The sequence below is a fragment of the Podarcis liolepis genome, assembly GCF_965112155.1.
Source record: "Podarcis liolepis genome assembly, chromosome: 14".
In the NCBI taxonomy this organism is placed as follows: domain Eukaryota; kingdom Metazoa; phylum Chordata; class Lepidosauria; order Squamata; family Lacertidae; genus Podarcis; species Podarcis liolepis.
This window is the reverse complement of record NC_139569.1, coordinates 31,704,387-31,719,999: the sequence shown is the minus strand read 5'-3', so window position 1 is coordinate 31,719,999 and position 15,613 is coordinate 31,704,387. Positions and strand designations below refer to the sequence as shown.

Sequence of the window (15,613 nt, the reverse complement as noted above, 5' to 3'; positions counted from 1 at the left end):
AGAACAGCTCCCACCCCAAAAATGAAACTGCTGCAATGAAGACAGCTAAGCCGGAGGGGGCAAGGTTGTGTGTGTGGACAAACTGCGAACTGAGCTCAAGGCTGGTACCGAAAACAAATCCACAGGCTCGGAGTGGGCTCAGAGGCAGTCAACCCTTTAGCTTTAAATATCATTTATCTATTGCCCTTGGCTCTGGGCAGTAGATTTTAGGAAATATATACAGTAGGGAGAGAGATCAGGCTTCTCAGAACTATTTGGTGTATACTGTATACCAAATAAATATTGGAATATATTCTATCACACACACTACCTGTGTGTTATATTAATATATAATATATGCTGTGTATGTTTTATGTTGAAATACATATCGATATACAGATCAATCGAATACACACATATGTCAAGTATATGCTGTGATATTAATATACAAACAAACACACATACTGCGTGTGTGTGTGATACACATACACCGAATATATGATAGAGCTAAGATAGATATCAGAAACACACATACTACGTTTGTGTGTAATTATGTGTGTGTGCACATCTGTGTGTGTGTACAGTACACTGCGCACCCCAAGGAGCTATGTGAAGCCTGATCCCTCCTCACCCCTCAGCTCTGTACGAAGGGAACCCGCCCCCCGCAGAGCTGCCTGCATTCTGTGCTTGTGTGGACCTGCCTCCCTTGCGCGTCCTGCCGTTTGCCGCACCCCAAGACCTGGCCGCCTGATCCAGCGTCGCCTCAGGTGGGCTGCGGAGTTCGCAGGCTCCTTGGGGCGCAGCTACTCACCTGAACTGAGAGGAGGCGCGCGCTTGCGCGGGGTGCGGGCGAAAGGCGCGCGGCTGACAGCCTTGCTCGCAAACATCTCTTGCATGAGGTCAGAGATGATCGCATTTTCTGCCTCGCTCCCTCTTAAGGCCCCTTTGTTCACCTAACTAGCAATAATTAATGATAACTACTGGTGGGAAACGGCTAATAATATAGCTGGCGTTTGCACAGCGCTGTCAGAGTGATCTGAGTGCTTCACACCCGCGCTTTGAATAATCCCGGCAAAGTAGACCAGGGTTAATGTTCCCATTTTACGGACAAGGAGGAGTAAGGTTGAGGTTGAGCCGATAGAGTGTTCATCAACCGAGGTTAGCCTCGGTTTGGCTCACTTTCCTTTAGCCGGGAACTGGTATTTAAAAAATAAGAATCCGTTTATCAAAGCAGTGAAGAGCTTCAGCCTGTCTGTATTCTTAAACCCGTTTATTTAAAAGCAGCGTGACATTTTGCTTAAATGCTTTCAGGCGCAAAACTACCTGGATTCAGCTAGGTAAATGTTATGGAATATTGCTAAACCACAACTGGATGGTTGGGGAGTAAGCCCCGTTGAAGGGTTTACCTCTAAGTAGACATAGGATTGCGCTGTAAAACCAGGAACACCTTTGTATGTAAAGTGACAATGGCTGCGATCCTAAATGCACTTTTACTAGTCAGCAAGCTGCCTTAAACTCAGTGGGACTTACTTCTGAGTAAACATGGTTAGGCTTGCGCTGTGTTAGCAGAGTAACCAAAGAAGGACCGAATACAACCTACGACTGAAATCCTGTGAAATAAGCTCCACTGAGCTCAGTTGTGGGTGCAATTTCGCTCCCCTTCGAGCTGACTCCGGACTTCAAACTTTTTTTAGGCTAGCAGAAGAAATATTCTCCCCTTTCAAAAAAAACAAACAAACAAGAAGAAGTTGAACGAACAGTTTAGAAGTAGGTTCAGCAGAAATCAAGCATTTCTTTCCAAGTGCATGAACGCGTGTGCGTATATAATAGAATTCTGCACATTTGACTTTTATTACCTTCTTCTATTCCGATTTTAAAAAGAGGAAGAAGCCCAACAATATACAAAAATAATTTCAGCATTCAAAGATACACGTCGTTAAAACTTATTGAACCGCTCACGTTGTGGTTTAAAGCGATGGCCGCATTTTGTAGGTATGTATTTAACCAAAATATAGCACCATCAGTGGGCACAGAATAGCTTTGAACCTGCCCCGAAGACCTTCCAGTCATTATCATTTTGCATGGGAGAAGCGAAGAAAGGAGGTTCTGCAAAACCTGGGGGGTGGGGGGAATATTCTCCGAAATAAATCCATCCGCGTTTGAAATCAAGGCTTTTACACCTGAGTAACTTTACGTTCGACTCCTTTAATAAACGGAGATACTGTACATATCTCCAGTTTCAAAACAAATACTTTCTAGCTCCATTTAGCCTGCGAAGACAGAGTTGTCGCAGGCAGAATAATTTTTTAATAATAATAATAGTCCTAAACTCAAATGGGCAGAGTCCTTCGTATTCAAGGCTGAAACCGGTTTATAATGCAGACGGTTAGAACAATATACATTCGATTTATTTCTTCCTCTGTGTCTCATTAATAGGCACTTGGTTTTTCTCATTCAACTCGATAAGGATTACAACACAACCCAGTTATTCCGATATGACTGAGGGGTTTTTTTTGGGGGGGGGCTGCAGTCCCGATACCCTTACATTGACATTTTTTTAAAGATAAATTAAGTGACAGCCCCTGCGCTGGCAATAACAAGTTTAGAAACAGGATTTTTTTAAATAGGCCTTTGGGCTAGAGGCTGCAATGATAGCCCCCATTTACCTGGGAGTAAGCCCCACTGACTTCAATAGGACTTGTTTCTGAGCAGACAGAGTTATGATTGCTCCCCTGTTATTTGTTCCATTTTGGCTTAGTCTCATTTTAAGTCAGTCCCGAGTGGAAATCAAAAGCGAAGCCGGGGGGAGCCGCATATTGACAGGAGGTTAGTTCTGGTGGGAGAAGATCTCAAAGGAAAGTTAGGAAGCTGACGGAGAAGGGGGGGAGGGAGAGAATACAACGTTTCAAAGCTAAGCAGCCCGACTGACTGTGCCAGAGCGAGAAACTCACGCTGACTTGTAATCAAAGTGAACTTTCAGGTAACTGTTTGGATGCCCAACAGAACGAGCCTCTCTCAGTTGTCCATACCACGCCCTTGAATTACCCCCTGAAACACTTGCTGAAAACCTCTCCCATTTGCCAAAGGGCTTCAAGCCGAAGCGAGCTGCAGTCCTGGGGCGGGGGGAGCTGTTACGTTTCCCTACCCCCAAATATGGGGTGGGTATCGTGCTGCCCCCCAAAGCTTGCTTCTTTGACTCGCAAGAGTAGATACCTGCTCGTTCGCCCCACTCCCATCGTTTTCTGCAATTGGGGGGGGGGGGAGAGAAAGTTTGCATCACTTTTCTTGTATTGCTCTTCCTCTCCCGCCTGGTCAGGCTACTGATCAGAAATCACAAAGATCCGTTCTTTCTCACCCATCTGCCCCCACCTCCTCGGTAGTTACTCGGGAGTAAATCCTACTGAACCCGGTAGGAATATGAGTTAAAACAAACAAACAAGCACATAGAGGCAGCTCATGGGCGTGGTTAGGATTTTTGTTAGGGGGCAGGCTTTTTTTGGGGGGGGGACCTCAATTAGCTATGTCTTTTTGTTTACCTTTATTGATTTAAGGGGCCCCGCCCTGGCTACGCCCTTGGGCTTAGGTGGCCTAAAAAGCTAGCACAATTCCCTCTTCCTCCCAAACCCCCCCAAATAAGTAGTACAGTTGGTGTGTTGGTCAAGAAAAACAATTTAGAAGAAAGGAAAGGACTGTGAACTCCAGTATCACCTGTTTTAAAAGAAGAAAGGTGTTCGCTTGTCATATGTAATCAAAGGGTTTAGTGCAGAAGTGCGCGCATTTCAAGCTTGTCTGATCTACTCTGATTTATTTTATCAGAAACCCCGAGATCTACCAATCGAGCCAAGTTAGAAATAAAGTTAGAAACAGTTGGAAAGAAAGAACAGGGTGTCTCCGAGCACATTCTGAGCACATTCTGACTTTTGAGCATTCTGTGGATCTTTTCCCCACAGCGCTTTTCCCAGTTCTTCCTTTCCCTAGTTTTCTTCCTTTCCGCAGCCAATTTAGTTGGAGAAAAAAGTCGTTTTTGTTGCTGCTGGAAGCCGGATATATTTGCTGATATGTTAGAGATCTGTCAGAGATCTTCCAGTAGATTCAGATCTACCGTCAGCTCACTCCGGCTGCTTTAGAGTAGGCCATGTCTGAAACATATGCAAGACCGTCAGAAATATGTGATGCTGAGGAGGAAGAGTTGTATTATTATTATTATTATTATTATTATTATTATTATTATTATTATTATTATTATACCTGCATATATATCTAAACCCTCAGAATTTAAATCCATCTAAGAAGGCGAATCAGGTAGACAGCTCCAGGTAGATACGTCGCAGGGGCTTCTTGCGTCGCGAAGGTGCCAATAAACAGAACAGAGCTGCAGGCAGTTCGGAGGTCTTGAAATTGCCAGGTGTGAAGATCCGGTGTTTGTCTAATAGTTTAAAATACATTTATTATCCTTTGCCCTAAAAAGACAATGATCAACCTGTTTTCTGTTGTCAGAGCAAGATCAAAGTGTATTTAATGGGGTTCTTGTCTTGAACATGTAAATAAATTCATATATTTTTGTATTATATCTATCTATCATCAATCTATCTATCGCGGTGTCCCAAGACCGAGGGACAAAGAATGAGCTTGTGAAAGAGGGTGGCGAAGCTCATTGCGGCGCAGCCCTGCCCACAGGTTACTCAGAAAGCTCTTCCCACTTCAAGAGGATTTCAGCTGAAACGTGTTGCGCTCTTACTTGCGCGTAAAGCTGCTCTACTCTTCTGGGTTGTTGGCTTCTGCTAAACGTGCAGGCGGCCCCAACCTCCTCCTGCAGCATCGCTCGGAAGTAAGTAGTATTGATTCCTGCGACATATCCTCTAAAGTAAGTGTGTCCATAGGACGGTCTCGCCTTAGTCTCGCAGCGACCTTTCTATGGGCACACATACTTAGGAGTTTATCTCACTGGAAGCAACACGGTTTACTTCCGAGGGAGGCTGCTGGAAGTTAGGTCTGCCCGCAGGTTTAGCAGAAGCCTTAGAGACCTGCTCACTTCAAAGAGAGAGACTCGGCCACGACCCAGACAATCCCATAGAAATCAGTCGAGTTTTAAAACACTTGAATTGTTGTTTGCTTGTTTGTTTTGGCCTGGATAACGCTCAGACTTTGTGAGCAGGAGGCATCGGGCAAACGCCCCACTCCCCCCCCCGCCCGCCCCATGCCAAAATGCAGCGGATCAGGCTACGTTATTCCTAATTCTAGGAGATGTTTCCTTGGATTTAATGCCTTTTGCGCGGGGCACAGATAAGGAATCCTAAGGGCAGGATTCCACCTTAATGGAAATATGATTGTTTCCCCTGGGAGGGTAATCGCTCGCTTCACCGCGGAGTGCATGAAGGAATTCATGGTTCCGTGGCATAAGGGCCAACTCTTAGGGGCCAAAATATTTGAGGGGGGCGGGCCCCACAAAGTTGATAAGCATTCCCATTCAAATAGTGTGCGTCATGTGATTGATTATGCAAAAATGTATTTTTTTCCGAGTTGGCACCCCTGTCCCGTGGTTTTTGCGTTCCCACGTGTGCCGATACGCGATTGATCCCTCCGCATGTAATCCGCGCGATAGCTGCAACGTCAAGTGATGATGGACCACGAGGGAGGGAGAGTCCTTTCCAGTGGCGTAGCGTGGGGGGTGCAGGGGGGGCCGGCCGCACCAGGCGCAACATCTGGGTGTTAGGGTTAGGGGGCGCAAATCCACGGGTTAGGGGGCGCAAATTACTTGCCTTGCCCAGGGTGCTGACAACCCACGCTACGCCACTGGTCCTTTCCAGAAATATCAGCTTTCCTGTGGCCCTTGATAGTGGTGCAGCCAGAGTAAGACTTTAGGGTAGAAGTCCGGGGCCCCATCCAGCAGAACAAATGGGAGGGTCCCCAAACGCTTCACGGCTGGAGAACCACATTCTTATGTCACCGAATGACTAACATTACTTCCTGAAATAAGAGGGTGTCTGGCAAGGTGTAAGGGAAAGAAGCCCGGAATAAAAGGGGAACGGTAGCATTGCAGGTCTTGTTGGACTCCGGCGCCCCTGAGCAATGTCCATGGACGCTGGCTGGGGCTGATGGGAGTTGGAGTCCTGCATGGAACGTCTGAAGGGGCCCACGTCTTTCGCTAGTCCCTGCACTAAGCGCAACCTAACTGCCCCGGTGGGCGCGGGACTTTACAACAGAGGCTGTTCACACCTTCAGCTGCCGCTTACGCAGCCGCGTGTAGAGAAATCGAAAGCTGGGTGACAGGCACGTGCGAACCCAGTTTCTGTGCTCTCGCTCGGGTTACAAACCATCACATTCTCTTTTTCAGAATTCACAAATCTAAGCCGCGAAGGTCTCCAGGGCAAGAGAAGAATGAAGGGAGCGCAGAAGAGTAGGATGCAGAAGAAATGTGTTGTTGCTATTTTATTTTATTTTATTTTATTTTATTTTATTTTATTTTATTTTATTTTATTTTATTTTATTTTATTTTATTTTATTTTATTTTATTTTTAAACGCAACAACATAACCAGCCATTTCATAAGGCGCATCCTTGGCTATTAATATTTCATCTTAGCCGCGCGCCTGCTTGGTGTGAACTTTGTCAGGGGGAAATTCAATCGAGCCTTGTAAATATTGATGGAATATGAAATGAAGTTCTCGCTTTGCCTGCAAGTTGCAGGGAGCTAGCGCCTGCAAAAATGCAGTCAGCCTGCAGTGTGAGGATGGCCCCGGGGCGAAGGAGGCCTCTTCCTTGTCTCCCTGGCGCTTTTATTACCACCGGGCTCAGCCTGGGAGGACAGATCGCAGCTTTGAGTTCACAGGTCAGGCCCCGCGTCTAGCCAAACAAGCTTCCCGGCCTCCGCCCCCCACCCCCCAGTCCTGCTCTTACATCTGCTCTGCTAACCCCGGTGGGAGCGCTTGAAGATGTCTCCAGAGGTCTTTCGTTCTTCTGAGAGCATACACGAAGCCCTGCTGGATTACTTTTTTATATATTAAAAAAATCGACCTAGCCCGACATCCTGTTTCCAACGGCGGACAGCCTAGATGTCCCTGGAAGCTCATAAGCAGAGCGTGGGAAGGCCTCCCTCGCTGTTTGCTCACTTGGTGTTCTGGGGTACACTGCCTCTGAACATGAACGCTTTATTCTAGCGATCCTGGACTCAATATAGACCAAATCCTTTGTTTATTCAGGGTTTCCCAAAGTGGTCGATATTGTTTCTCCCGGGTCCATGGATGCAGTGCAGTGGATGGATATAGACCTGGGGGGTCGAAAGGGAGTTAAGAAAGGGCCTAGAGGTGGGACAGAAGTTTATGAGGTATCGTGCAAATATATATATATATATATAATTAGAAAATATGAGCCTAGAGCATGGGCATGTACAGAGTGAACCTTGCTTGCCAGTGTTCAACTTCTGTATGGTATAGTTATTTACACCATCTTTTAAAGCGTTTTATGATTCCTGGTAATGGTGATAAATGACTAATACTGTAAATGTTGATTATATATTGATATTTCTTATTTCATTTACATTCCTAACAGTTTGGGTCGGGGACCATGGTAACTTTATAAGCTTATCGAGGGGTCAATGAATTCAGAAGCTTACTGGCCCTCAATGTGATCGCGTGGCAGTGAAACCCACTTCGCTTTGTCTGTGAAGAGGGCAGCCCTACTCACCTCGCATAGCTAAATAGATTCGGAGTTTCTTCCTTCTAAATTGGGGGTGGGGGCTCATTTTCTTAATGGAATTAAATTTCATTGAAATCAATGGGAATTTTGAAAGCGATTTAGGATTAGGATCTAGGTACCTTCACAACCACCCCCCGTAACTTCCTAACAACATATTATTACCAATTACAATTCAGATTTCCACAGCAAATTTGAAAATGCACATTATTATAATGTATCTGGCTGTGTGTTTCATGCATTCGTGTTATTTTGTTATGTTTCTGTTATGTTTTTCTTCTTGCTGTTGTTACTCTTTTGTACACCACTTTGGATCTCCCCCGCACCAATATAAAGCGGTATATAATAATTCTAAATAAGTAAATATTACCACAGTTCCTACTTACGGAACGAGCTCTCATACTCCTTTCTTTAAAAAAAAAAGTAAAGCAGTTAGCTACTTCGGATATTAATAGTTCTTCGTTAATTTGTTGAGTAAAAACTCTTCACTTAAATGGATTGTCAAGACTTGGGAAATTGTTCCAATCAATGTTTACTCAGAAGTGACTCCCACTATGATCCATGAAGCTTACTCCCAAGTAAATCCTACTTTCACTTACCTGGTAGCAGGATCCACTGATTTCAGTAGTACTTCTTCAGAATGACATGGTTAGGTTTGCACGCTCCCTCTCTCATTCATGGCCACATCCTTACACTACAAGCTGACTGCTTTTTCTGCGGGGCTCGATAAATTCATGGTCTGTCGATGTCTTTCATAATCGTTCGACCAAACCTCCATATTCAAGAGAAGTATATCACTGAATAACATCATGCTTAGGAGAAACCAACGGAGAAGGGCATTGTTTTCATGTTTTGCGCCTCTCCGGTGACTCGCTCTTCAAACTGAAAGGTTATTACAGGAGCTGGTCTGACCCAAAGATGCGTTACTGGTGCTCTATTTTGAAAATGTTTTAAATTTGATTTCACTATTATATTTTGTGGTAGACCGCCCTGGGGCCCTTCGAGAGGAAATAAGGGGGGGGGGTCAAAGTAATTAAAAGCATCAACACCACCATGCGTGTGTGTTTAGGTAAGATCCCTTGCAAGTCACAGGTAGCCTGGCAAGTCTCAGTCTCACAACTCAATCCTGAGGCCACGTTTACTCGGAAGTAAGTCCCATTGAATTCAATAGGACCTACTGCCAGGTAAGTGTGCCTAGGATTGTGGCTGAACAGCCCAGCGCTTCTTCCTAAAGAATTTTTTCTCGACTTGCATTTGAAACCCAGTTACTCTGTCCACGCTGGACGCTGGTATTGATTTATCCCGGGGTGTGTTTAGCTTAGATCCGAAGAAACCCTAGTCAGATGGTTGCCTCGCCCCTCGGACCCTGGCTAAGAGGCTGCCTCTACTTCTCCCGTCGCCTCGGCTTCGTTAAAAACAAGTCCATTAATTTCAGTGGTTCTCCTTGAGTGTGACGTAGTCGGATACAATCCGGATCTAAAAACGCTTCCCTGCCCTGCCCAGATAGATAACTCGGTTCATCTTAGCACCAATGGCGTCCATTGATGTTTGTGTGTGAGAGACAGATGTTCTCAAACTGAAGCTGAAGATGGTCCACATTTTAGAATTTATCCTGGGTTGAAGAGGGCTTTGCATATTAGCAAATGTGCATATAGGTTTTGGGGGACAAAGCTCGGAACATCGAGGGGTAATCTCCTAGGACGCAGATGTGGGGTCAATGCGTTACTCTGGGCAAGTAAGCTTCTCTTAATGCCAATGTGTCTTGCCGGATTGTTGTAATGGGAAATACCCGCACAACCTTCAAAAAAGCATAAGCTATATAGCAGGCCCTGTCCAAGGTTCTCAGTAACCTGTGCCATGTCTGGCTACACCACCAAAGACTGCAACTGGAGATCACACGACTAGATGCTATCTAATTGTGCATATATAAAACTAGATACTTGGAAGGGTATTAGTCTAGCCTTTTTCGTGAAGTGCTGATTTTCTGTGTTCAGGGCTTTCCCTGTTGACATGCTAGCTTTCTATGCGCAGGGATTCGTGTCAAGTGAACTCTCACTAGCAGTCTGACTTGGAAGAACAAGTTTTTCTGCCCAGCCCCCAGGCTCCGGTTAAAGTTATGCCAAGATCATGCGCTTCTTCCTGTTAGTTAATCAGGAAAGCTCTCTCTCTCTATGAATGCGCGCTGTACACTCTTCGATCCTCCCATTTTCACAAATACTAATGGATCAAAACACATAGGCAGGTATTGTCAGGGCAGCAGGGGCAAAAGCCACCTTTATTTCCACTCTAATGGTGCTCTTATGGATAACAGCTAAGCAGGATAACAGCTAGTCGTCGGACTAGGAAGATTCCCTAGGTTGGGAATCTTCTTCCTCGGATTATATAAAGCGACCGGGATTAGGGTTAGGAGACTCGCGGTCACTCTTAGTTTATCCTACCTCTCAGGGTTGCTGAGAGGATAAAGCGGGACGGGGAGGGGGCAACCACCTTGAGCTGCTGGGGAGTTGGGGGGGGGGGAGGGAAAAGGTGGGAAGTAAATGTCCCAAAAGAAATATATGCCTCTGAAAACCACTCGCTTGGAATCGCAGGTGGCCAAAGTGCCGTTGCGCTCGCCTCCACCTCGCAGGCTTTCCACAAGCATTTGGCCGGCCCCTGTAAGAACAGGATGCTAGGCTAGATAGGGTAGGCCTGATCTAGCAGGGCCCTCCTCTTACGTCCTTAAATAACGACATTCCGCTCCTCTGCATTGTGCCTGGCTGTTGCTAAGCCAACCCAGCCTGTAACGGCGTATTAAGCGTTCTAGAACCAAGAATGCGAGTTTATTATGATAGCCTCTTGATGTGAATGAAGGCAATCGAAGGACCTTTCCGGGAAAGGCGATGGGCGGGCGGGGCGGGGGCGCGCGGAGAGGGAATGCCTAGTTTTCGAAGCCAAGGAGCGAGTGGAAAAAAAAGAGAAAGCGCTGACATTGAAATCTAGTTTTCTCCTCCTCCCAACTCTGATTTGCTTCCCTCTCTCCTTCTCTCCTCCAGTGTGTCATGCGTTGTCACCTCTTTCTCTGTGAGTGTGTTTTAGAGGACATTTGAATAAAAGGCTGAGTGCCAGGTATGGGTGACATGGTGGGTGGAAATTTCACCTCCCTACAAAGAGCTGGCAGCCCCCCATTTGCATAAGGTCAGGGTAGAGCTTCTGATAGAACTTCGTCAGCATCCCTGTCTCTTAGCAACCCTCCGGCTCCCTCGGTCCCAGCTTCTATTGGACTGGTCCTCTCCTTTTCTTCTTTTCAAAGGGAGGCTTACAATCAAATGTCACCCTCCCCAACCTGTGTCTGTCACCCCAACAGGTCAGCTGTTTCTCTTACACCTCCCCATCCACCTCCCCCTCCTCATCCCCAATTAGAGAGACAATCAGAGGATTCATTGAGGAGTAGGGATTCCAACTCCTCTTCTTCTTCCATTTTTTACTTTACAGTTTTCATTTTAAAAAAATCACACATGCACTTTGTTCAGCATTTATTGATGTATTTATCCTCAATGGACGCAAAGCACGTTTTCTTCTTCTTTCGGGATTAATGGGACTTAAAGGACTGAATGAGGAGCGGAAGAATCGGAATGTAGAACTACAGAGAAGCCATTGGCTAAGAGTGTGTGTGTGGGGGGGTGCAAATTGGAAACACCTGCGGAACAATAGCTCTCTAGAGGGAGGGTAATAAGGCAAATTGAGCTGGGGAGGGGGCAAGGTTTTTAGGTCATCATCCACTCCATCCATTTAGTCGAGGCAAAGAGGAAAGCGAGGGGGTCCAGCTCATCATCATCATCGTCACCATCATCATCAACACACGGGTGCCTTTCGAATCTGGAGACGGGATGGGAACCGGGGACAGCCCACAGAAGCTGATAGAGAGTGTTAATGGAGGGTCAGGGCTGGACAATGGTATCTATCGCTGCCCTCCTGCCTCGCCTGTCAACGGAGGCGAGGCTGAGTGGTCCAGCCCCATGATTAGGAGGAGGGGGGAGGCTAGTGGGAGGGGTAAGTGCAAGGACTCCGGCGTCAAGCTGTCCAAGTCGTAAGGCAGATTTTGATTTTCACGCGATTGCGCCTAATGGGTTTCCCCCGATGCTAATTAGATTCATTATTAAAACACACACATCGGCGCTACCTTAATTTCAATATATATACCTCCCCCTTTTCGGCGCTTGATATGTGTGAGGGGGGGAGGGGGAGATTTGGAGACGTTCCTTTATTTTGGAACCGAAATCATATATATTAGATCGGGGAAATGCGAAAGGCTTGGCTGGCGGATTTTATCAGATCCCTTGCCGGTGGGTTTTAATATGTCCCCAAATTTTAACATGTCCCTTTGCGGTTTGATTATTCTACTAGCAAGTGCGCGCGCGCGCTAAGGTGAACTACGTGCTGCTTATTGGGCAACGATGAGGAGCCACACACGCCCCGCACATATTGTTTCCTTTGGGTCTTCAGAAAGGATGATAGGTCTGATCAATGCAAGATGGTAGTGGTGGATTTTCATAAAATCTTCACTATGGACCCGGTTCATCAGTATGGAAGCTCCCTTCTCCTGCAAATAAAACATGTTGTTGTTGTTGTTGAAATGACAGTATAGATTGAAACTCAGTATAGATTCAGGCTACGATCCTACACACAACTATCTGGGGGTTAAACCCTTCTGAACATAGTGACCCTGACTTCCGAGGATCCCCACATAGCACTGCCAGTAGATGAATTATTTCCTCCCGTGCTGACAATAAAATAAAATAATTAAATTTGAGGGGGCGCGGGGCGCCTTCGGAGTCCCATTTAGACAGCCCTGGAAATGAAAGTTCGAACAGATTTTTAAAGCGAGGAGTTTGGGTCCCATCCTCTGGAAGTTAAGGGGTTGGGAGCCGCCTTCATTTCCAGAGGGAGAGCTGAGTAAGTGCCCAGTTCTCTCCTATGGAAACCAGCGGGGCCTCGAAGCGCTGCCGCTTGGTTGGATCGGAACCCCTTTCCTTTAAGGTGGCAGGCGGCCGCACGCACCTCACTCCAACTCCCACTCCACTGTCTAGATATATTCCATTCGGAAGACCTGGGTTCAAGGGCAAGGATGACATCTAGGGACATTCCAATGAAGGAGCTGAGGAGAAGAAGGCGACTTTGGGTCCCTTTGGGTCCCAATCCTACGCATGTTTACTTGAAAGCAAGCTCCCACGATTCCACCGAGCTTGCTCTCTAATGAACATGCTTAGGATTGAGACGTCCTTCTGGCATGTTTGTTGGTGTTGGGGGGTTTGTAACTAACATTCCCAGCTTAATTGTAAAATATAGATGCAATCCTATTTGAACTCCAAAGTACCCCTTGCTCACAGGAGGTCCATCATGCAAAGCCTTTTTGTAATATAAATCTTTCAGATTCAGCACGTGGCCATATGGAATGCCTGCAATGCATATGGCGTCCCAGTTGCTCTACCATGTCACTTTTCCAGACCGTGGTTTGTCCAGACCCTTGGAATTCTGATGATGCGGATGCTGGCTGGAGTTGAGTCTTGGTGTTGTAGGAGAACCTAACAAAAGCCTGGCTGTTAGGTTCAGCATCCAGTTCTCACAGTGGCCAGCCAGATGCCCATGGGAAGCCCACAAGCAAAAGCTAAACGCAACAACACTCTTCCCACCTGCGATTCCCAGCAACTAGTATTCAGAAGCATAAAGGTAAAGGGACCCCTGACCATTAGGTCCAGTCGTGACCGACTCTGGGGTTGCGGCGCTCATCTCGCTTTATTGGCTGAGGGAGCCGGCGTACAGCTTCTGGGTCATGTGGCCAGCATGACTAAGCCGCTTCTGGTGAACCAGAGCAGCACACGGAAACGCCGTTTACCTCCCCGCCGGAGCGGCACCTATTTCTCTACTTGCACTTTGAAGTGCTTTCCAACCGCTAGGTTGGCAGGAGCAGGGATCGAGCAACGGGAGCTCACCCCGTCGCGGGGATTTGAACCGCCGACCTTCTAATCAGCAAGTCCTAGGCTCTGTGGTTTAACCCACAGCGCCATCCGCGTCCCTATTCAGAAGCATAGTGCAAAGGGAAAACATAGCCATTAGCCACTGATAGACTTCTCCTCTATGAATTTGTCTGCCCCAGGCAGGTGGCCGTCACTGCCTCTTGTGGGAGCTAGTTCCATAGTTTAACTATGGCAGTTGCTGTATTTTTCAGTCTATAATGGATGTATGGATTTATTGTTTTGTTTTCTATTTTAGATTGCTGTCTGCATTGCATCTTGTGTTATAAGCCGCCCTGCGCCTGATCTGGGGAAAGTGGGGGTACAAAACCCCTTGGAGGGGAAAGGAAATAACATGCTTGGGAATTAAGATTTTAGATCAGTTGAGGGATTATTTTAAATGAATATAAAGTCTTCTCAGCAAAACCACCTGCGTTCCACACAGACACCCTCTGTAACCTGCCCCTTCTTTTTAAGTCGGTTGAGTCTAGCATGGGACTTTCTCACGGATCCAGAGTCTTTCGGGACTTCCTTCCTCTGGTCTCCGCGAGGAGAGGCGTTGTTCCGCGCGCCCCGCGCGCCGTCTGTTCAGGCAGGTGAGGGGGCGGCAGTGCCCTCCTGGGGTTTCCAGAGCGTCTCTGTCCGGTCCCAGTCTTTGCCTCGCTCGGCCCTCCATCCCTCCTCGTGTACTCCCCGCTTTTTCTAGCCTTTCACAGAAAACGCTCAGGTGATGGATTCCGAGAGAGAAAGCGAAGGAGAGGGTGAGAAGTCAACTGCCTTCCTCTTCAATAATTCAGGTGCCGCGTTTTTTCCAGGCCGTCAAGCCGTCGAAAGCAGACGGGAGGGTTCAGGGACCCGCCGCAGACGCTGGAGCTGATTAGCCAGCCAAGGGGACCTCGACAAAGAGCGACGCTGCCTCTCTCTCCGCCGCCCCCCGCCTTCGCCGGAGCCCCCCTATCTGCTTTTGAGATTACCATCTGCCCGACTGTCGCTTCCGCAACTTTGTAGAAAATTGTATACAGTCAGACAGGCTTATCGGCTTTCCCCCATAGATTTCCCTCCCCCCCCAAAAAACCCCTTTTTGGTTGCCCAGACTCTTCTGGCCCGTTGAATCCATGCCTCCCCCCTCCCCTCGCCCCTGTTCCAGGGTCGTCTTTGGAACCGGGAGGTGTCTCTTAATAACTTTGCAATGTGACTTTATTCTGGGAGGAGGTGTATTCTTTTGTTGAGATGGCATGTGTGTGTGGTGAGAAGGGGGCTCAGGATTTGTTGGGCGCTGGGGCAAATGCTATGACCAGTGCCTACAGACTAGGGGGGTCTACCAGTGCAGTCCTGATCATTGCCTACACTCAGAAGTAAGACCCACGGAGTTCAGTGTGACTTGCTTACCTATTGAACTGTGCCTCTTTATATGTGGCAATCAATGGCTGCTAGCCTCGACAGCTATGCTCACCCTCCAACATCTGTTGGGCTCAGGTTCAGTTTGAGGGTATCTTACAGCAACCATCTGGTTGCCCATTGTGACAACAGGAATGCTGGCTGGACTAGATGGGCCACTGGCCTGATCCTACAAGTTTCCTCTTCTTCTGGACTACAGCAACTCGCATGTGGAAGGCTGATTTAGAACACAACCAGCCGCTTTACGCTAAACCAGCCCATCAGCCGCCTTATAGGGAATCGATTCATGTAGCTCAGAACTGCCACTGTATCCAGGGGCGTAGCGTGGGTTGTCAGCACCCGGGGCAAGGCAAGTAATTTGCGCCCCCTAACCCGTGGGTGAGCCAGGTAGGGGCAGAGAGCTGCGAGTGCGAGCGCGCGCCCCCCAGATGTTGTGCCCGGTGCGGCTGGCCCCCCCTGCACCCCCCACGCTACGCCACTGGCTGTATCCCAGTTGCCGTGGTTCATTAGTGGAGAGAGTTGCTGCTGTGCTCACGTCCTGTTTGCGGGCTTCCC

The 15,613-nt window shown here is 47.5% G+C and overlaps 1 long non-coding RNA gene across 1 annotated transcript; it reads right to left on the bottom strand.

Moving 5' to 3' along the window:
• Window positions 1-12,120: 12,120 nt before the first annotated feature.
• LOC310693356 lies at window positions 12,121-15,130 on the bottom strand. The gene is made up of 2 exons (XR_014519122.1): window positions 15,050-15,130; window positions 12,121-12,249 (listed from the first exon to the last, which is right to left on the bottom strand). It is a non-coding gene; the product is annotated as an uncharacterized lncRNA (long non-coding RNA).
• Window positions 15,131-15,613: the final 483 nt, after the last annotated feature.